We start from the raw sequence: 15,580 nt of genomic DNA on the forward strand, positions 1-15,580 counted from the left end.
GGACTTAAGAAGTACTTCATTGCTCTTTTTCTACTCGTCATAAACAGCGAGTGCCTCAGTCGGTGGTTGGTTTACACAAAGTAGACACTAAAGTTTCTCTTTAGTAACTGTTGAAGTCCTTTTTACTCGTCTTTTCTTTGACCAATGGTGTGGCTCTAGGATACCACTGCAGAACCTTCTCTTGTTGACCATCTTTGGATGGATTACAGTGAAATTCTTCCAAAATTCCATGGTCTCTTGAGAGTGAACACTTGGACAAACTGAAAACATAAATTACTTGGGATTTCTGCTTGAAAATATCTAAAGCTATGATTTGGTTTATTAACTGATATTAAATGCTTAACGTTGAGCGACTCATTGTGGCCACAGTGAGACTTTGGGTGGAATTATTTAGAACATGTAATGTTCCTTACCTGTAATGATCTTCATCCACTTTACAGACACTGTTACTATGCCTTTAATAAGCCATTTAGAAATGTGGTTACTCTTCTGCATGGCAGAGAAATCTTTGTTTTCCAGGAGGAATCTATTGTGGAACAGAGGTTTCTCTAATGCCCAACCCAAGTTTCTCATTTTCATAACATTTTATGAAATCGGCATCCTGGAGGAAGCCAACTGTAATCTGATTACTTAAGTGTATGTAAATACACTGAAATTGACTGTTGTGCTTCCATTATCCTAATAAAAAAAGCTCACAACATGCAAAATACCTACATTTAATTTACTACAACCATCAAATCAAACTCTTGACCCGAGTTCTCATCTGACTTGTTTTAATCTATTAGAGTTTACCACATATAGCAATGTTTTAGTCATGTGCAATGCTTCTTCTTCTTATGTTAGTATGAGTACTCTCTTTTTGCCGAGCTTGGTCACAGGACAGTGCATGAGCAGGCTTATAACAGTAGATTCTACTGGCTGATAAGTGTTCTCTTTTCTCAGGGTACAAAGCAAACCTGTGTTTCCTGAGCTGTCTTGTGCAATTTGTGCTCAAGCCAGTGTAGTGCCAGAACATTTCCACTATGTTTCACCTCAGCCTACATACTGTGCAGAAAGACATGTGGGGTCAAGTCAGTGATGGGGAAACGGCAGCAGAGTCTATGTTGAGTTTGAGGCCACTACCTTTTTTCAGTGCTTTTGTTGTATCTCATCTGAACCCTGAGTCTTAAAGGGATAGTTCACTGAAAAATTAACCTAGATCAGTATCTTCTCACCACTGTGCTGATGGAGGGATGGGTGAAGTGTTTGAGTCCACAAGACACTTCTGGAGTTTCAGGGGTAAACTGTACTCGAATATGAATGTCATGACTTGCGGTCACTTGGATGACACCACAGGAGCAGTATGGAGACATGTTTTTCTGTTGTTTTAATACAACTGAAGAAGGACTCACCATTGACTTCAATTGTATTGGATTCTGCTCTAACAAAGTTTACCCCCGAGACTCTAGAAGTGTTTTGTGGACTAGAGAAGTGAAACTGGTTATTTTCAGCGTCTTTAAAAAAAGTCTTGATTTGAATTTGCTAAATGTAGCACTTGTAAAAATCAAGTTCACTTATAAATGCTCACAGGTTTCCTTTCAGGTTACAGTAAAAAATACACCCCATAATCCAAATCACTTCCTCCTCTCTTTCCTCTCCGGCAGGAAGGGGTTACTCTCCGTGTTTCCTGTCCAATTCCCAGAGCTCTGGCTATGTTCTGATTGCTTTCTTGATGTTAAACATTCCCAGGCTCCTATAACCTTCTAGCTTGCCTCCACCGTCCAAGAGCCGTCCCAGGTGAATGAGTGGGCGAACCTCCTGTTTTTTAAGGATAAAATCTGCACAATCTTTTTTTCTCACAGGGGGTGGGAGATACGGGGACTGGAGGGGCAGGCAGCTGTGTGATGGGAAAGCATTCTTTCTTTGCATTCCGTCTAGTTGTTGTAAGGCTGTGGGAAAGCATGTTTTCCCAACCATGGTTCATTTCAAACAGTATTTCTTGTGCAATAAGGCTGAATTCAAGCTGAAGGTTTGATGTAATAAAAAAAAAGGCCACAGTGTGTAGACACATTTAAAGTGTGACGGAATAAATAAATATGAGTTAACTTGAGGAACATGCCTCTCCGACTCATATTTGTTGGTTATCGAGGTTAAGATGTGCTTCCCTGTCAAACACCATCCCTCTATTTTTCCTTCCATGACTCCTTCCCACTCACTTCCTTTCCTCCCGAGACACCTGATCGACGGCTGAGTTATGTTATCACATCTGAGTCAGCACAGCCTTCGCATCAGTCATCAAACAAACGGGATCCAGATTGAGCTAGCATGCCTGTGTGGAGGCTGTGCAGTGGATATGACCCAGGAGCAGAGCTGGGCCAAGCTGGACTATATTTAGCCCAGCGATGCACAGGCTAATTGCCCTCCCAGGCCTAATCATTTCCAGGCTCTGCAGCTCACAAACGACGAGAGGGGAGGCCAAACACCCACTAACCTCATGTTAAAGAGATGTCTGCATCAATGGGGCTGTCAGAGTGCTCAACAGACAAGACAAATTAGCACAATGTGCTTCCTCCTCATATGCTATTAGATGTTCTGTAAGCGGATTGGCTTGGAGAGTCCAGTATTGCTGTCTGCTTTAGTGTATTAATTGAATATGTTCTCCTGTTACTGTATCAGCAATGTGACGAATCTTGACAGCATCTTCTACAGGCGGCACTGCAAGGTTGTCTTCGGAGTCTCCTTGCAATAGTATAGAGGCTTGCTTGAGCAATCAATTGTCAATGGTGAATCCCTCCACTAGTCCCTCCTTCAGCTAGCATAGCAATGCACCAGTGCCTCCACTGCTCTAGGCTTATCTTTGCTGTGCAGTGGCATTGGTAGAAAAGTTCAGTTTGTGGTACTTTTTTTTCGCCATTTCCTGTGTGGTTCCTCTCCTGGAGTCTTTCCCCCGGGTATACAGGGGTCACACGACGGCCTGGGTCGGCAGGGGGTTGTGGAGAGGAGATGGTAGGAAGAACAGGTTGGGTTGCCTCTGCCTTTTAATCATCCCCAATCTTCTGTTTCTTGGTCTAGTTTGCCAAGGCATGCTGCAAGAGTTTTTGTTCTAGGCATTTTTTCATCATGCATACCTAGAGAGAGGTCAGGTGGACTGACAATTATGAGAATGATAGGATAGAACAATTGAATAGGCTATTACTGAAAGCGAACACATTTGCAGCAGAATGGTGTTATACACTTGATCAGAATGTAACAGGATGCTGACACCATCATCCACATCTGGCACAGACATGGGCATACTGCTTTTCTTTAGCCTTTGTGGACATAATCTAACCATGTTGACTAAATTGTGGGTATTTAGTAGGCAGGGTGGGTGTAATGAGATATTTATTCATAATATGAATCACAGCTGCACTGAGGTGTAATCCTGATGCCGCCCTAGCCCATTTAGAACAGAATACTGGCACAGGAATTGTGTTGTTGTCCATACCTTTTTTGTCTGGTTTTAAAAAACATTATGTAGAAGCTAAATCTGGAAACAATGTGCATCATGTCACAGATTTTGTGATCATAATGATGATGGGCTTGCTAGGATTAATTGGCTGTTTGATTGTTAGGTTCTTCAGGTTACTTTGATGGGGAGAATCAAGTATTGAATAGTGCATACGGAGGCAGTTCAGACAATCTGATCTGAAGAATAACAGGACATCGGGACTGTTCATTACTCACAGTTTCTTTTATCAGAAATTTTCCATAGGATTTTTTCAAGAGCTATTATCAGCCTTAACTGTTGTGAGGATATGTCTTGATCATTCAAACTGTTGTGTTTGAATGGATCCTAATTAGTCAAGACATAAAAGAGTTATCCTGAAGGTGGAAATCCGAGCTTGGCTTCTCAAAAATCTAACCTCAATTTCTTGTAGGTTGCAGACTGGTTAATCAAAAGGTGAGCTCAGAGCCAACGGCAGGGAGGGAGGGAGAGAGAGAATAAGTGAACTGTGCCTGTCAGCTTTTTAAACCCTGAAATTGATTCTTCTTCTGCGCTCTTTATTCTAATGACAAGCTAATCCCTCTTTTCCTGTTTCCCTCTGTTATAAGTAGAGCCTCTTATTTCCCCTGCCTTGCTGTGCAATGCTTCTGAAAATTAGTACTCATGATGACTCTGCGCTCATAGCAATCAATTTGACACACCAAGTCCCTCCAAAAAGGTTACCTGTGGCAACTGAGGCCCGATCACGTAACTTTGAATTTGCCTCCCCTGCCAATTTTTATTCAGCTAATTAAAGAAATGGCTCTGTCTGGGGAGTCAGCTGAATGAAATGTCAAAAATATTGATGTTGAATAGTTATGTGTTTTCAGGATATTTGGCATTGGATGAGGAGGTCAGTTGATGGAGGTAGTGCAGGGGGACAAGGGGGCCTGTCAGTCCCAGGGCTAGGTTAATGATATTAGTAGAGATCTGCTTATTTATGAGGCTTTAAGTTATTCATGCTCAGCACACTATCCACAAAAGCTATAGGTTGGTTTACTGTAATCTGTAAGTAGGGCTGCTAACAGAGGATGTCATCAAATATGTTGTTCATCCACTACTTTTAATATCCAGTCATTTGGATCATAAATCTGCTGTTTTTAATGCAGCTGCTCCCTCTGACTTCACCTCATACCTACCTCATCCTCTTATCCAGCCCCAAAAGTGTTACTTCCCCATGTCCTATCTAAAAGGCTTGTGTAGCCTCCTGCTGGCTGAATCCAACTGCTTCCTCAATCTCACTCTAAACGCTATGGGTCTTAGTAATCTTGATGTAATACATCTTTTCATAATACGTCAGAATACCCTGACAGAAGCGCTTGTTGGATGGTTGGATGGCTCAGCAGCGTCAGCCGCTCTTCTTGAGATTCGAGGTCTTGCCTACCGTGCATGACTCGCAGCAAAATACACAATAAAAATGATCTTTCACCAAAGTTTCAATGTTTATCTGTTGAATATGTCACAAACATAAGTATTTCAAACTCTTGTGTTTCTGTTGACTGAATTCCTTTATTTGTTGTAACAAGGTTTTTATTGTTACTGCAGGACTGGAGGATATGCGGCTTCATACCATAATGTCCCCACTTGCATTTTTTCGTATAGCCGTACTTTTATTCGAGGAAATGCAATGATCTTACCAGAAACCTCATGAAGCAGCTCCACTGCAGGCACACAGCAGGCACTCTCCCTGTGTGAATACAGCGACACACAACTGATCCACCGAGCAGCCGTCATGCAGCCAGTGTGGCCCGGCTGTAAAAGTCTTCTGAAATCGACAGAGATGATGATGGTGGTGGTAGTAAGCTGTATAGAGGAGAGAGAGAGAGACAGAAACTGAACTTCTCTTTTCAGCTTTAACTTTTGTTGTTTGCAACTGAAACACTATTAAATACCTTGCAGGGGAGAAAACGCATGTAGCTCTCCCTATATTTAAACCTTTTTATGCCAGTTATTTCGCAGTAAGGGCCTGCATTGACTACCTGGTAAAGACCGCCATGACCTTTGACTTTCTAATCTCTTCCTTTGAAAAAGTGTTAATGCTGGATGCCAGAAAACCATGGCCTCTCTTTTATAATTGAATTCGTGAAATATGTCATATCAAGTCTTCTCCAGTCAGAAAAAATAGTCAGACTTTCCAGAATGCTTATTTTATAGAGGTCCTTTCGCTTAAATGCGAGAATGTTTGCAGGACATTTTCTGCACACAAAATAATTTGCATGTATTTCAGCAATGTTGCCTTTATTTGGTTGTCACAGGTCAACTGAAACCAAGAAGTGTATTATTCTGACAAGAAAATCATCAACAAAATATTTTTTTACAAATGTTTTGGTCTTGATACTAGTTTTGGGAAAGTTGTAGAGTTTCTAATGTTAATGCCCCTATAGTAAATGTGAAATGAATGTATTTATTGGATGCCACTTATTGAATATTTTTTCATGAGGCTTTAGTCATGATGTTTGACCGTATAGAAGTGAATGTGTTGTTGGATTTTTCTGCCTTGGTGATTGTGAAATCCTAGTGATAATGACTTTATATTGTACCGTAAAATACATCCATGGTTTTGGAAAGGACGCCCACTCACACACCATCTTATAGTGTGTGTGTGTGCTTGTGTTTGTGTTTGTGTTCCGGTTGGCGACTGGGCAGGTCTGCGGTGTACCTGGCAGGCTATAAGGTCTCTGGGTTGCTCTGATAGTGCTTGTTCCTTTGAGGCCCTAACATGCTGTGGATAAAGACACTGGCCACGTCCATCGTCTAATCTCAGGCCAGCATGAAATGATCCAACGTTTCAGCTGCCAGGACCTGGGTAGGATAAAGATACACCCATAGCTTATTGGTTGAGCTCCTCACCAGACGTGTATCGCGGGTTTGATAGCTGATAGCACCAGTCGTCCCCGCTATGGCTCTTTGCTGGCACACAAAGATGCCTGGATTCACCCTCGGAGAACAAGCCCACCCTTCCTCTCTCCCTTGTCTCCCCTTGATCTGCCTCAACTGGCTGCTCTCCCCCCAGCTTCTCTCTGTTCTTTCTGTGTCTCTCCCTCCGAAACCGTCTTTCTTCTTTGCCTTCTCCCCTCCCAGTTCCTTGTCAGATCCACAGGGCGAGATTTTCATCGCTTTTCTGGGAGTCCTGCGAGGGGAACCTTGAGGGTCTCAGTGGGATCAATTTAAAAGGGAAGCGCTTGTCTCTCCTCCTCTCCTTGGCCCTCTCGGCTGATTGGGTCCGCTCGCCAGGAACTTGCAGGCTTTTGATCTCAACCACCCTTCTCACCGCCCCCACCCCCACTCAAAGTTTTTGTCAGAGCTTGGCTCTAAAAATCTGTTCCACTTTCTCAAAAATGTGGGCCCCATCCTCTTTTCATTGCACCTGTGAGAAACCAAGTGAAAGTTTTTTTTTTAAACCCACTGGGTGGTACTCACAATCTATGGCGTGATTGACTTCCCTTTGAAGATGGGTGAGCGGACGTCTCTTCAGGTGGAGGTAAACCGAAAAGGACTTGTGTTCCTCCGGCAGCTTGCTCTAACAACTGATGAGAAGCTGCTCTGAGCTGCGATGCATAATTCACACGTTGTGGGGAATGGCTCTTTCTGTTACAATGAGGAGAAAAGGTACAAGGTGGTGCCCGCAAGCGTTCCCATGCTGAGCTGTGTTGAAGTTGCTCGTTCCTTTGTACGACATAAAGGAGGCATCATCCTGCAGAAAGGAGGACTGGTTTGAACTACAATAACAAGGGAGGGTTGAGTTCAAGGTTGTTTTTGTTGGAAACAGAGCACTGTTAATGGATAATTCCAATTTATTACAATCATGGGTCTTGTTTAAATACTTTCAGCTATTATTGGGGTAAGAAACCTGAGCAGTCATAGGAAGAGAGAGGTTTGAAACAAGCCAAGAGTTAACTTGGATTTCAGTTATATTTTATTACTTTATACCTCTATAAAAATAGCCAGTAATGTTACAAATTTTATCAATTCTCTTTTATAACTGTGAAAGGCAAAAAACAAGAAATTATTAACATCGATGTGACAGGATATACTGCTCAGCTGTTACCATTGATAAAAAGAGGGAGGGGCTGGTTGCAGGGTCCAAAATTCACTTTTGGATTCATCAGTCAAAAAAAATCCACTGGCTAATCATATTATGTACTAGCAAACCTCAAGACACCAGAGCAAAGGTTTCAAGCATGCAAGCCGCTGACTACATTTTATTAGTAGAGCAGTCGCTGGCACCATGTTGTTTCATGACCTCCATGCAGTGTGATTTACACATTTGAAATTTAGGAAGAAGTGGAACACTGATATCAGAGGGGTGTAAGTGAAGATGAGACTGAGAGTTGACTGCAGGTTAAACAGTCAAAGACATCACAAATTGTAACTCCTTCCTGTTCAGCAGATTAATTGATACCCTGCTCACACCATTGTTTGCTCATGCTGCCTCATTGGACTCTTTCACTCTGTTGGCAACAAGCTTAATCACTGACTATTGTGTCTCATCTGCCGAACCTCCTACCCTACACTTCTCCCTTGGTTTTCTCTCTACTCTCAGATGAAAATTGGTTGTGGGTTGAACATTACGTCCCTAAGCCTTGAATGACTACTATTTGATACTTGGCAGTACTGTGGTCTGTACCATGATGATATCAAACCTTGATGCACAGCTGTTACCCCTAATAGAATGGATGCCCTAATTTAGCATGTCCTTAAAATGGTCAGACCTAAATTTCTTAGCATATGGGTATTAGAGTTTGTTGTGTAATGTAAGCAGTTTGCTGAGGAATGGACAATAGAAACACTATCAGTGTTTGGACAGGAGCCAGGTCTTGTCACCATCCTCCTCCTCTCCCTTCTCCTCTGTCTCCTGCCAGGTCACTGGAGGTCACACAGGAGTTTTTCTAGTCCCACCTCACTGACCTCTTTACTCTCGGGAAAACTCAAGTCACGACTAAGGATTAAAATTCCTGGTAAATTCAGCCAAACCGACCTACAGGTTTTTGTGCTTTTGTATGTCCAGACAATATCAAAAGAGCACCACCTATATTTCTTGCCAGTCCGACTTAGCCAACAACTATCCCCAGCTGCGGAGTTGCTCAAGGAGGACCTGAAAGGTTTGAGGAGGCTCAGTTGTGAGGGTCTGTCCCCGAAAAGCAAAGTACTCCTCATTTCCAGGGCTTTTGGGTCCTTCTGTGATGACATCATTGGTGTAGTTCTGCACTAATTGAGGTTTAATGCTAGAGTAGAGAGAGCAGGTCTGTAATTTTCCCGCCCCGGCCTGGAATAGAGACGACAGCTTTTCATGTGGTCCGGGCTAATTTAGGTTCCAGTGCTGCAGCTGTGGGACACCTCACACTTTTGTCCATCTCTTTCTGCTTTAAAAATATAGAAAAAACTGCGTGTTTATGAAGTAGAGAAGTTTAGCTGTGCCCAGTTTTAAATATACCGATATACAGTAGAAACGTCAGAATGTAGCATGAGTAAAAAAACATAAAAATCCTGACATAGAAGTATGACTTAAAGAAAGTTTTGGTGATGTGTTTTTCCAGTGCCTGTGCAAAACCACTGAAGCCAGTTCTGAAATAATCCTTAAGGAAATAAATGTATTCTCCCTTCCACCTCTGCCTATGAGCTATAATCATTTCAAATGTAAAACAACATATGTCAGCGCAACACAGTGTGGTTTATATAGGCATATGTAGGTGGAGGAGGAGTAAGATTGTGAGGGGGAAGCAGCTGTAATATGCAAAACAACATTCAGTGTGGCAATATGATTGTATGTCCACAGAGCCGGGGCGTAATGACATTCATGCCTCTATCCAGGCAAACACATGCACACCGACACAAACAGAGCTCTACCTGCTCTTTATCCCATGCCCCATATCAGGGCCTGTGTAAACATGGGGCTCATTTGAAGTGCAAAACCTTAATCACCAGTGTAATCGCTGACATTGGCAGGCATGTTACTGGCCTGAGAGAAACTAGAGACGGCTTGGTGTAACTTTTTTTTTTTTTTTTGTAAAAACACTTCTGAAAGCAACTTTACAGTGTCAAGTTACAGCTCAGCCATGGCCAGTCTCTTATGAACTGTCAAATATGTAGAGGAATTTGACAGTTCATAGACGCATATGTGCTTCCCTTTTTCATATGAAATAGACAACTGAGTAACGTTGGGGTTCGGACTGTTAATCAAAGTTGTTAATGCTTACTACATAGAATCGATGCAAAGTAGTTTGTGGCTCGGGGACAGCCATTATCTATCCTTAATTCCCTACACTGGTAGTCTATGGTGTTGGGAGCATTTGTGTTCTGGTGTGTCTGTTGCACTGCAGTCCAACATGCTAGTTGGCCGTGAGGTTACTATGCCACTGTACGTAAAACAATGGCAACTGAAAAGGAGCAGCTTATGTTGGGGTCGGTGCTAATTAACGTTCAACAAAAGTTACCTTCCTGCAAATCAATGCAACAAAGAAAAGAGAGAAGCTGTGTGAGAAGATAATGTGTGCCTCTGAGTGGCTTGACAAGGACACAAAACTCCTTAATCAATTCATTACATCACCTCCAACAGCTTCTGTTCTTTCTGCATATCTACACCATATGACAAAACAAAAGCAATTCTCTTTTTTCCCCTTTATTTTGACAATTCATAGACCAATCGTAAAAATAGTCTCAAGATTATTTTTAGATACAGGCCTATAAATGTCTCAATGTTCATAACTTTTAGACCTTTGTTGTAGACTATTCCATCAGACCAGGCCCCCAGATTGATTAACTACCTGGTTAGTCAGACAGAACTGTGGTGAACAAGAAGATTACAAATGTTGTATTCTTCATGTGTACATCTCTGACATCAGTTAACGCAGTGAAGACAGTTTTGTAACAACCTGCTGACATGGCTGTGTTTCTGAGCCCAGCCACGTCACAAGGTCGGAGGTGGGATAAATTGAACCTCACTTTGCGGGAAGAAGAAACTGTTAAACAGCCGTAAGCTACGTCAGTAGCTTCAATATTAGATAGTAGTAGACAGCATTAAAATACCGCCTTTAGTTATTATCTGATAAACCACTAACACAATTGCTGCTATTGCTTTCCTTTCCTATAGGTGGGAGAGGTTAGTGACACGACTTCAGTTTTCTGCGGACTGCATCCAGCTGCCAGTCTTTACTTGTCACGGCTCAATGACTCCAGGTCGCTTTAACGGTTTCAGAAAGAAAGCTGCAACCAGCATTACCACAGGCCAAGTAAACAGACTCTTCCAAACAGGCAGGTTTAGAACAGGCACTGAAATAGTGTGTAGAACTGGTACGATAATAACCACAAGTCCCCCTTACAGTGAATCTGCAACCTGTAAATATTAACATGTTTGAGCCTGTTCCTTGAGATGCCCCCATTGTAAAAACAACTAATTGTGTCTATACTTATACTGTGTGTGGTTGCGTATGCTCACATGCAAAAATCATATAACGATATGAGAGTAATGCTGCTTACACTGATGTTATTGCTTAATTTAATGTTCTGTTCTAATTACAGTTAAGTGTCTGCGTCTTTATCATTTAGGTCACAGTGACGTCTAATGTGCTGACACATGTGTTCCGTGATATAATTCTACTGAGAAATGCTTAATTAGAAGAATAATTAGAGGATTGATCAGGCCTCCTATCAGGGAGTTTGTGAGTTCAAATGAAAAGAAGCAGCACATGTCATTGTACATTGTGTAGCAGTGCTTCTCTAATGTACAGTGGCCTTGAAGTGTGACTTAGCAATGAAAGAGTGTTTTGTGATTAACTCTCAGCACATGTGCGTGCGTGCATGCGCGCGCGCGCACACACACACACACACACACGTACACTGATCCTATTGTATCAGTCGTGTCTAGCTGGGCTCTGCCTGGGCCAAAGCCTGTTAAGTCCAATTCCAAGTGTAGAGGCCGGTAATGAGCACTGTCAGAGTTGACATAACAACCTCCCGCTCTGTGGCTGAACAGTGGACTAAGACAGGGAGAAGAGGCGAGTTCCTTCTGTGCCTGGTCGATCCTGGGACTATGTTTAAATTCACTGTTGAAATTTCGAGTCAGGTTCGCTGGTGTGTTGGCTACTTGACTTGTATTTGGAAATTTTAGGGTAAACTTGCAGTCAGAGCGAAATTGAAGTAGCCCTGAGCTCTCAAGTGTGGTTATGGAGACAAAGGAACCAAATTGTAATGTACTTTTGTTTCTGACTTAAAACTTGAAACAGTTGAAAATTAAAGGTCTCTACCTCTATGGGTTTTTCAATATTTAAACAAAGTTCTTATGTATATGCACATCTCCCAAATAATTTAGTTATCGTGCACCCTGTTTCACTTTCAGAAAATTAGATCCATTCACCAATTGGACGTATTGTTTTGAAACAGTGTTTCCTTTAATTAGCTAGACTGAGGCAACCCACTATAATCTTTTTGTCTTACCCCAGTTTCATGATCAACCAAAAAATAAATGTACCTCACATAATAACATAAAATATCTCTAAGTTAGTGTTTTGAACCGTTGATTCCTAGGGGACCTGTCTGCAGTGTTTCTTGCTTCGTGTCCACTCTGTCTCTCTCGCACTGTCACTCTATTGTCCAGTAAGTTTTTACCGTCCACACATACATCCCAAATTTCACAGTTTCAACTGCAACTGTTCTCTCAACTGCGAGAACTTCTTCCACTCTCTTGTCTGCAGTCTTGCGTGTGGAACCGAAATCTCAATAGTCCTTAGAGACAGATGTTCTGTCAGGTTTAACTATGGGCTGTGGCTGGGCCATACAACGGCAGTCGAAGACTTGTTCTGAAGCCACGCCAGTGTTGTCTTGGCTGCATGCATGGGTCGCGTGCACTCGAGCAGGTTTTCTCCAAGGATCTTTATGTCGCCAGAAAGCACCTCATAGCCTCATGCTCCACTGTGGGGATCATACCAGGTGATGCGCAGTGCCTGATATTGACGTATTTCTTTTGAGTTTTGCCCATGAAGTTAAAACTTGTGTCACACTTGGAGCTTTAAATAATGGTGTGCACCTTTGCCCTGATCTTTGCCTCCACAAAGTTCTTATTAAGAGATGTACAGAGGATCCATGGATTTTGTGTGCCTTGACTTGCAGTGTTAATTTCGGGACATTTTTAGACACGGAAGTATGTGTCTGCGTGTGTGTCTTTCTAAACTATGTCCAATCAAATTAATTGGCCAAAGGTGTCACTGTCCAATCAGGTACTAGACACATCTCAAGGATAAGTAAACCAAACACGAAGCACCCGACCACAATTTGATGTCTTGACACTTTTGTAAATGAGAGATTTTAGTTTGAGATTTTAGTTTCACCAAAAATTGCAATTAATTACAAGTTTCAGAAAACATGTTTTTAATTGCAATTTTTGGTTATTGTGTAGATTGAAATGTTCAAACAAAATATACCACAAAATGACGTTCAGTAAGCAAGGGGCCTGAATATCTTTTTTCAGTTGTGTCATAGAGTAGGCTGTATTAATGTTAGTTGCTATGTTCATTTGTCCTCAAGGTTAACATCCTGAACAGTGGTTTTGTTTACAGTAAGCGTTTTCTCTATCTGTCCCCATCCTGGCTCATTACAGTCAGCTTGTTTAGAGAGCTGTGTTGTCTGATTTTAGTTCAGGCAGCACAAACAGCTCCTGCATTCCAGCATTGCGTGTCCTGCTCCCCCATTTTTCAATAATTTATCCAGAAAACCAGAGTGATTATTCTATGAATATGCACTAAAAATTCCTTTCTTGTGCTCTTTCTCTCGAAGTTTGTGCGTGTCAGTGTGTGCTCAAGTTTGTGTGTGCGGGCACATGTGAGCAAATGCGTCGCTGTGTGTATGCAGCTCTTTTCCGCCTGAAACAAAGGAGGTGTCAGGGCGAATTAGCCCCCTTACGACTGAACGCCAGAGAGCTTAGAGATGCACCACAGGTTCTGCTGAGTCGCACATGAGCCACGGTGTCTGCCTCTTTCCCTCTCCTTTCCCTCCCTTGCCCCCCACGCTCGGCCCCTCTCCACTCCTGAGCTGCTCTAACAAGGTTGTTGGAAGAGGATAAGGCATGTTAAATGAATAATTTACACAGAGGAGCGCTCCTCATTTATTTAATATGGCTGGATCTGACTGAGTGGGCAGCCCGCGTCCCCAACTGCCGAGACACTGTTGGCTAAACGAGCGCTCGCTTGGCTTAATGGAGGGCCAAAGCGACAGGCATTTAGAGAGAGCATGGGGGGGGGACACGAGAGTCAGAGTTTATAGATGGTCTGTGTGTGTGCTTGTGAAACAGACCGTGCTAGTGTACAAATAATGTTGCTACTCAATGTACTTTGCTGTTGCACGATTAGACTCTTTATAACTTGAATCAGACAGATCACATGATAGACCCCCACTGCCTCAACTGTCTCTAAATGCTTCCTGGAATTTATGGAATGAATGATTGGTTATCCCCCTTTGAATAAACAGGAAAAAAATACACTATTTTTTACACAGAGTGGGATAAGAATCATAGTTATACATAAAGTTTAATTTATTAAAAGAAATATGGTTTAAAAATCATAAATTTCTAAGGAAACATGAACTAGAAAATATTATTTTATATTTTTTATGTTTTTATAATGGCATTTTTCACCATGACCATGACAAAATGTAACTTTACTTGACAGCTTGAGTCACAAGTACCCACCTCCTTTGTTTGTCTGTGATTGTTGGTGCTTGTCTTAATTTTTCCCCACAATTTATTCTCTACAGGGGGAGTGTGGAGAGGGGGGGGCAGGACCACAACCCGGGCACCACCCAGGAAGAGGAGGAGCGAGGGAGCAGCTGAGGAGGAACAATCATCAAGTTGGTAAAGACTTTGTAGTTTTGTCATCAGTAGTCTTAAGATATAAAAGTAAACTTTATTGAGCCAATGCAGCAGCAGAAGAACATTTACAGATAATAAAATAAAAAATAAATGTTTTACGTGGATGTTTTACACAATAAAAACATGTTTTTTATCAATTGAAGCCAGAAAATCACTAAAAGATGCAAGATTTAACATATAGTAATATGATGAAAAATAGTAACTTTCAAGTGCATTGTAAGAGCAAGAAAGAAGACAAGATTTACAGAATAAAAACAAAAGGTGTAACCTGAGGGAAGTTGATAAAACATCTTGTGTCTGCAAAAAAACAGCAACAGTGTTTTCTGTGGTTGCAAATTTCACAGTGTTAGGGTCAGTGGGAGTCATGGGACTGTTCTGTGGCTCCTTTTTCTATAAAGGTCTTCGTTAATAATTAAGAGTCAGTCCCTTTGTTTTTACAGACCCAGAAAATAAGGGTCAGACCAATCGGGTTATATCACATAAATCCCTTAAAATCCACTCCCTGACATCATTGCATGAATGACCCCACTTTGTCTTCCTCTCTCTCCTCCTCCTCATCATCCTGTGGACAGAGGTAGTACCACCCAGCAGGAGCAATACATCGCCACAGTTTCTCTCTGTGTGTGTGTATGTGTGTGTGCGTGTCCCAGGAGAATAAAATCCCAGAGCTCACACTGACCTCATTATAAAAATAGCTCATCTATCCAGCCATCACATTTCCCTCCATTTCCCCTTTCCTCCGCAATCTCTTAGATATATCGTGATGCTCTCTACCTTCCACTCTCCCCCTTCTGTCTCTCCATCAGTGTTTGTGCTGGACTTAACATGAGATTAAAAGCTTATGTATGCCAGTCCTTATAATGGCAAGGTTCCCCCAGCACCTGTCATTACCAATCTGGCCGTAATCTGGGATCATAAGATGTCTTTTAATCACGAAACATCTCTGAGTAAACACTAAAGGCAGTGTTTACATGATCTGTTAGCATTGTGTCCTGGTTAGTGAGTTGCAACAATCCATAAAACCATTTTTTGGGGCTTCCTCTGTTTTACCTGATCCATTGCCTCTCCTCACCCTCTCTCCCAGTGGAGCCAGATCCCCCCATTAGAGTGAACAGCGCTCACGTCTGTTTAATTTAAGAGCAGCATCAGTGATCTTTACAGTCCAACACTAGCTTTGATCCTGCTAGACAGCGTGTCCCATGCTTTTAATAACTCAA

The 15,580-nt window shown here is 42.1% G+C and overlaps 1 protein-coding gene across 3 annotated transcripts in view; it reads left to right on the top strand.

Annotated features, from left to right (window-relative positions):
- The window catches only part of znf438 (zinc finger protein 438), a 44,456-nt gene that overhangs the window by 13,205 nt on the left and 15,671 nt on the right, over positions 1-15,580 (top strand). For 2 of the 3 annotated variants that reach the window (XM_053412988.1, XM_053412987.1), the window contains exon 2: positions 14,249-14,345. The gene's annotated coding sequence lies outside the window, so the exon portion shown is untranslated. The remainder of the gene's footprint in view (positions 1-14,248; positions 14,346-15,580) is intronic. The other variant, XM_053412989.1, reaches the window with a different exon arrangement.

Source organism: Pleuronectes platessa, chromosome 20, assembly GCF_947347685.1.
Source record: "Pleuronectes platessa chromosome 20, fPlePla1.1, whole genome shotgun sequence".
In the NCBI taxonomy this organism is placed as follows: domain Eukaryota; kingdom Metazoa; phylum Chordata; class Actinopteri; order Pleuronectiformes; family Pleuronectidae; genus Pleuronectes; species Pleuronectes platessa.